The 6,926-nt window shown below is 34.0% G+C and overlaps 1 pseudogene; it reads right to left on the bottom strand.

The window, feature by feature from the left end:
- LOC109708749 lies at positions 2,329 to 6,333 on the bottom strand (annotated as a pseudogene).

The raw sequence follows: 6,926 nt of genomic DNA, 5'->3' as shown, positions 1-6,926 counted from the left end.
ACTTTTGGGCCTTTGGATCTTATACTATTAGAACCGTCAATTAGTAAACCTTAGGATTCTGAAGTTGGAACTATATACCACTAGAATTTTAGGCCAATGTAAATGTGTAGAGAACTATAGTTTGTGAAGAGTTGAGCAGTTATACTATTAGAAGAACCCACATCCAACCTTTGGACCTTTGGATCTATATTATTAGCACTGTCAACTAGTAAATCCTAGGAATCCAAAGTTGGATTTATATACTTCTAATAGTATAGTAGCTCCACACTTTTGTGAGTTTTAATTATTAGATTAAAATTCTAATCTTTATTTTTTTTTTCAATTTATTTACCTAATAGTAGGGTTGGCGATCTAAATAACAAACCAGCTCTTTGAAGCCAAACACGAGCTGAATTTTCAGCTCTATATTTTAACGAGCTAGCTCGTGTTACATACGTAGTTGTAATTTAATATCTTAGTGAATTAATTTCTAATTAAACATAGAATATTCTTTATGAACGTGCTCGATTAATTCATAAAGAATATTCTATATTTAATTAGGAATTAATTCTATGTTCTATGTTCATAAAGAATATTCTATGCCTAAATGTCGCTCGCCTCCCTAGATGCCTCTCTGACTCCTGATAAGTCCTCCCTAGACAGAAAATTGGGCTAAGTTTATTATTGGTCCTTCCCGTCGCGCCTTTTTTGTTAGCAACGCTTTATTCTTGCCGATTGTCCACGTGGCGATATTAGCTTAATTTTGTACTTTTGTGGGACATACCTGTCATACTAAATTACCTTCCTAAATGCTGCTCGCCCCCCTAGATGCCTCTTCGACTCCTGATACGTCCTTCCTAGACAGAAAATTGGGTCAAGTTCATTCTCGGCCTTTCTTCCCGTCGCGCCTTTTTTTGTTAGCAGCGCTTCGTTCCTGCCGATTAATCGCCCTCCAGGTGCAAAAATGGTTCGGATTCATTCTTTACGCTCTCTTCGACTGATATTTGTATTTGTTGAATTCGAAGGGTCATTTTACTTTGAATGCTATTTTTTTTGCCTATATAATATGCCTCTATTAAAATTTTTATTTGCGGTAAAAACTCTCTATTTCTCTGCTGGTGCTATTTTTTTTTCTGATTTAGTTTTTACCTTTCATTTTTGTTTGAATTTCATTTTTTTTTTGAAAAAATACTGAATAATTTTACTTTGTTTCAGGAAATTGACTATCTGTGTACCGTTTATCTGTGTACCGTTGATCTGTGATTGATTGCCTCAGATTTTGTAAGTTCTTTGATTTAATTTTTATGTATATACTATTTTTTTTGCATCCAATTTATTGTCGGGAATAATTTAAAATTTTATTTTTTCCTCCAATCCTGATCGTAATACTATTATATATGATATAATCCAATTTGGTTGCCAATTTAGAAATATTTTTGTAATAAGTATTTAAAGAATTTTTTTTGTGCTAATCATAATACTTTTATATATGATTTTTTTGGAAAAAAATTTGTATATGTATTTAGTTTGTTTAGAATACCAATTCTAAACATTAACCCTTGGTTATAAATTTAAGTATTACACAGTCAAAGCATGACAAAATAAATATTAAAAAAAAAGAGAGAACATCAAGACATCAAGCTGTAAAGAGAAAAAAAAAAATTTCTACAAACGATTCTTCTGTAAAGAGAAAAAAAAAAATTTCCTACAAACAATTCTTCAATGTCGGCTGCACCAAAAGGAACTTTTAGAGGCAATTCAAACAGCCAGGAAAAGTATGAAAAGTGCCAGGAAAAAGTTTTACCGGCGGTTGTTTGTGGCACCCACAAGTGCTGGCTAAAACTCGGTCGGTAATTGTTTTGCTGGCACTTATTACAAACTGCCGGTAAATATTAAATGACCGGCACCTTAAAGTGCCACTAATAAAAATATATAGTGGCACTCATAAGTGCCGAATAATTTCTCTTTTTCGGCACTCATTCCTGTCGGCTTTTCTTTCTTTTAGAAACAATTTTTACTACCAGCAAAGCTTTAAAGGCATTTGTTAATGCCGGCCATAAATTTAAAATTATTACTCCCAATTAGATATTCTGACAGGAAAAAGTGCCGACAAAAAATTGAATTTATCCTAACAGAAAGAGTGCCGGCAAAAGGTTAAAATTTTAATGCATATCGTATATTGTAATTAGATGAATATGAATTAATTCACACATTACCAACGAAATGATTATTTAATTAGCCAAATTAAGTATGTCATGTCAACACAAAATGTCATGAAAATTTAGACACATACAAACGTCGACATCGAATAAAATGAAGTACACATTTTAGTAAATATAATCGAGAATATACAAAATGATAACTTCATAAAGTTTTAAAAAGTATCATATATTCAATATCCATAATAAACAAAAAAAGACTTAGTTTAGTCCCAACAACAAAACAATATCAATATTCTCCAAGTACACATTTTAATATTGACAAAATAAAGGAAATGAAGTCTCCAAATTGTTATACAGGTTACTTCATCTTCTTAACTAATAACCAAACCTGCATTAGAACAAAAATAAAAATAAATTAGCCTATGAAACAGAGTATACTATCTACAACCTACATCTAGATAATAAAATCCTACGAAAAGGAGCTTATCATTTTCTCAATCAACACACAGAATAAACTTTCTCCTACCAGATTGAAACATGAACCAGATTTTTAAAAAAACAAAGAGAAAAAAAACATAGTCGAACTCAAGCTTCATAATTTTTAAAAAATGAAGAGAGAAAAAAAAGATTGAATCTGATTGATTGCTAGTAATGTAGTCCCAACACTACAGAAACTCTACTTAATCTGGTCAAAAGGTTATTAAGAAGTTTCTTTACTGCCTCTTTCCGCTTATGATTGACAAATAAAAAAAAGGATATTTTGCTGTCCCAAAAGGCCTTACTTTCAGCAATCAAAGAGTAGCTCCTGTTGCTCTACAGTCCTTACGATCTTCACAACAATAACAACAGATTCATTTTCATTATTGACTTCATTATTGAGAGCTAAAATATTTCTAGTTCTGATGATTAAAACTTGCTTAAAACATGGGAGTTCCAAATGCTAGTGATGAAAAAGGAAGAAAACAAGGGACATTTTGCAATCACTGCTAACAAAAATTTGTATCAAAGATAAATTACTTGAATAGTAAAACTCTGTTTCATAAAAAAATCATCAGAGAAAAAGTTGGAGCTAACTACTCAAGTAATCCAAATCATGTATAGCATAATGAATGAAAACACCATTTAAAAGACAAAAAGTAAAACAATATAAAAGATATTTGTAACCTCTGTACACCTGTATTACCATGTGAAATTATAGTCATGGCATGAATTTCAAATAAATTATCACACATTTTAGCACTTTAACAAATCAGAACTACTGTTGAAAAGGAAACACCCAGGACTTGATAGACTTCGGTTTCTCTAAGCTACCAACTAACTAAAATTTGATCATTTTAGTTTACTATGATCCAAGAAATAAAAAGAAAAGGAATTGAAACTGAAGCACACAGGAATTGAAGCACAGAGTGTAATAAGATACATTAGAGAAAATAAACAAATAAATAGAAAGAGCAAGCATGGACTCACCAATAATGGCGTTGGTTTACCAATTGCCCACAGGTTCACCTCGCGTTCTTCCAGATGGTTACACAGTTGACATCAGACGAATGCGCCACGAACTCCTTAAAATCAACCTCTAGTTAAGGTTTTGTTAACAAAATAAAATTAAATGACAATGAAATCCAACACATTTCGGGTGAAGAATATGTCGATAAATAAAAATCATGAAGTTTTTCTTGCTAAGTTCCATTAATTTTCATCAAAATAATACAAAAATTGAATCCAAACCCATTAAAAAAACATATCAAACAATAAAATCTAAACAAACTAGAACCTGCAAAGGGGTGAACGAACTGTTCCTAGCACACCGCAATGGAAGCAGCGCTCGCCGACATCGAGGAGGGAAATATTCCAGTAAGCAGCGGCGAAGGCGGAGAGGATGGGGTCGAAGAGGGAGTTAAAACGTGAGGCGCGGGTGAGGGTGACGCGATCGTAGCGACGCGAGTGGAGGAGTGGAGTGGAGGAGCGAACTATGAATATAACTTAAATCTAAGAAAAAACATCGGTAGATATTAAGAATCAGTCTCAGCTTGCATAAATACACTATATCCTGACTGAAGTTACTCTAGAAACGATAGTTATATATAGCACAATGATCAACATAGAGTAGGTAACTACCACTTCATGAGTTTAAATTGGCCAATTTATGCAAATCTTATGGGTTTACTATGCTCAATTCATATGCACGTGCCTAGTCCATCGTTTAGAATTTTCCCGAATTCACCAGAACAGCATTACAATTTCGACACAAATGCTCACTGTATAGTTAACTTACAGCTTACAAACAGTGTTGTCTCCAATTCACAGATTCCTTTTCAAATAAGCTAAGAGACTATTAACTTATATATAAGAGAAAATGTTAAAACATGGCTTGCACGTTTTTTTATTTATGATATATATAAGAGCTAGAAAGATAAAATATTTTGCTAAAGATATGCTAAAATATTTTAGTTTGAATGAGACAAAGATTATTTCCGACACATTCGTGCGTAACGCAATCTAAAGAAGAAGAAGAAGAAGAGAAATTGGAAAGTATGTACCTCCAAAGGTGTAAGTGGGCATTTTCCATTCATTCTTATTGCACCAGGTCGTATTACACGACCAGGTTTAGTAAACTTTCCTCTCCACCCTCTTTCTCTTGCTGCATTCATGTCCTGCTTCTCCGCTTCCCCACCATCAAATATGCAACATGAAAATGCAACCATATCCTGAAAAATAGGTAAATCTACTATCAAGTCCTCAACTCCTCAATGTAACCCAAAATATGAAAGCTGCAGAAGGATGCAGAACTAAATGAAAAAAAGTTTGGGAGTCATCCAATTCATGGCTATTTTTTTATAAAAAAAGTTCCTTTTTCTAAGGAGGGGCATTCTCACAAGTAGAAGGGTACATATGCAAGATATTAAGGTTTTAGAGTGCATGTATCAAAATTCAAGGTTTTGTAGGGTTGTAAGTGCAATAGATGGTTTTGCAGAGGTATGAATGTAAATATTACAAAAATAAACACAAACAAACCTCCTCAAAGCGAAGATGTACTGCAACATATTTGCCATTGTTATCAACACTCCGTTCTTTCATTCGAGAAACCAACTTTTCAGCCAAAAGTTGCAATAGGATTCGAGAAACGCAAGGCTTCAAAATTAGCCAAGCATCTTAAGCGTTGGACGGCAGGAGGGGCATCAAATGATAGCCGATTTGCGAAAGGAGAAATCCTTATAAGCCTGTTTTATTTTATTATATTTTTTTTTAAAAAAAAGACAAGTTTGAGGAGTTGAATGATTATTACACATAAGCTAAAGAGTAACTTCGACAAAAAGCTAACATAAAGCAAAGCCAAAATCTTCATCTAGTAATTTCCACATAAATCGAAATGAGGAAAGTAACAGCTGGAAATGGCATATAAATAGGATTTTCGACTCACTTTTCTTCAACCAGCTTTGGAAGAACAGCATCCTTGTAATACTGAATAGAAGACCAAGCTTTTATTTTGAAGTTGAATACATTACTCATATTGTCACCAAAACGCTCCATTATGAATTCAGGCACCGCATCAACCACTCGAACATCATTTGTAAGAGTCTCGATGAAGTGATCCTCATCATCGATATCGCCAAATTTGCTGCATCCAAATGAATGTTATTTGTGTCATTATTGAGAAAAACCTTACCTAGTGTGAAGCTATTAAGAATCTAAATTGGTAACAATCTGAAGGACGTACGATTTTTTTTTTTTCCTTGTAACCACAACAGTAAAATACAAAAAAAGTGATAACTTAGCCTGCATATCTCCTGAGTCACCTAAGCAAACTCCAAGAGAAGCAAATCCGCCAAAATCGAGCCCTTCTCGAACTAAAACAGATCTCATAAATTCACATATCAGGGTCTAATCGACCTAAAAGAACAAGGGTTCCATAAACGATTGTTTCACCTTATCATCGGCGGCGGCGACCGAGGGTTCGGAGCCCTCGGCAGCGGCGGCGGGGCGAGCGACGAGATCGTGGCTCCTCCCTCCAACGTCGGCGCTTCGGGGGCAGAGACGAGATTGCGGCGAGGCGAAGGTGAGAGCGAAAGGAGGAGGACGAGGAGGAGGAGGAGAAGGAGGCCGGGTTTGAAGCAAAGACGAAGGGATTTTTTTGAAGATGGGATGAGAACTAGGCCACCGCGTAAAGGGTTTTTCGATCGAAGAGGGTTTTTTTTTTTCCTTAAGCGCGAAGTCAAAAATTCCCGCCTTGCTGGCGACTTTTTTTGGGTAGAATTTTGATGTGACCTCACAACTTTTCAAAAAATTAAAAATAGATTTAATAATTAATTAACTAAAGGCATTTATTTAAAAGTGTCATTAATAACTAATTATAACTGGCATTTTTTATAAGAGCCACTAAAAAAGTGCCACCAAATATGATTTATGGTGTAGCGTGCGTGTTGTTATATATATATATATATATATATATATATATATATATAGAGTGAGACTACTATGCTATCGGAAGCACGAAACCTTCCGTGCTTCTAGCTCGTTTTCGATGTTGCGACTTTCGAATCGTCGATCGGCTCTGTTAAACTTGATCTAGAGTATTTGAAGTATCTAGAAAATAAATTTTATGATTTTACGATATAATTTGCCTAGTGAACGAAGGGGCTCAAAATCAACGGCTGAAAATAAAAATCTTATAAAATATAGTAATATGACATTAAAATTTTAAATCAAAGATATTGATCTTGTTTTATAGTTTAGTATAAAGAATTTTCTATCCAAAATTTCACGTGATTTGGATATATTCAACAC

This window comes from Ananas comosus, linkage group 1 (genome assembly GCF_001540865.1).
Source record: "Ananas comosus cultivar F153 linkage group 1, ASM154086v1, whole genome shotgun sequence".
NCBI lineage: Eukaryota > Viridiplantae > Streptophyta > Magnoliopsida > Poales > Bromeliaceae > Ananas > Ananas comosus.
This window is presented reverse-complemented; position numbering and strand designations above follow the sequence as displayed.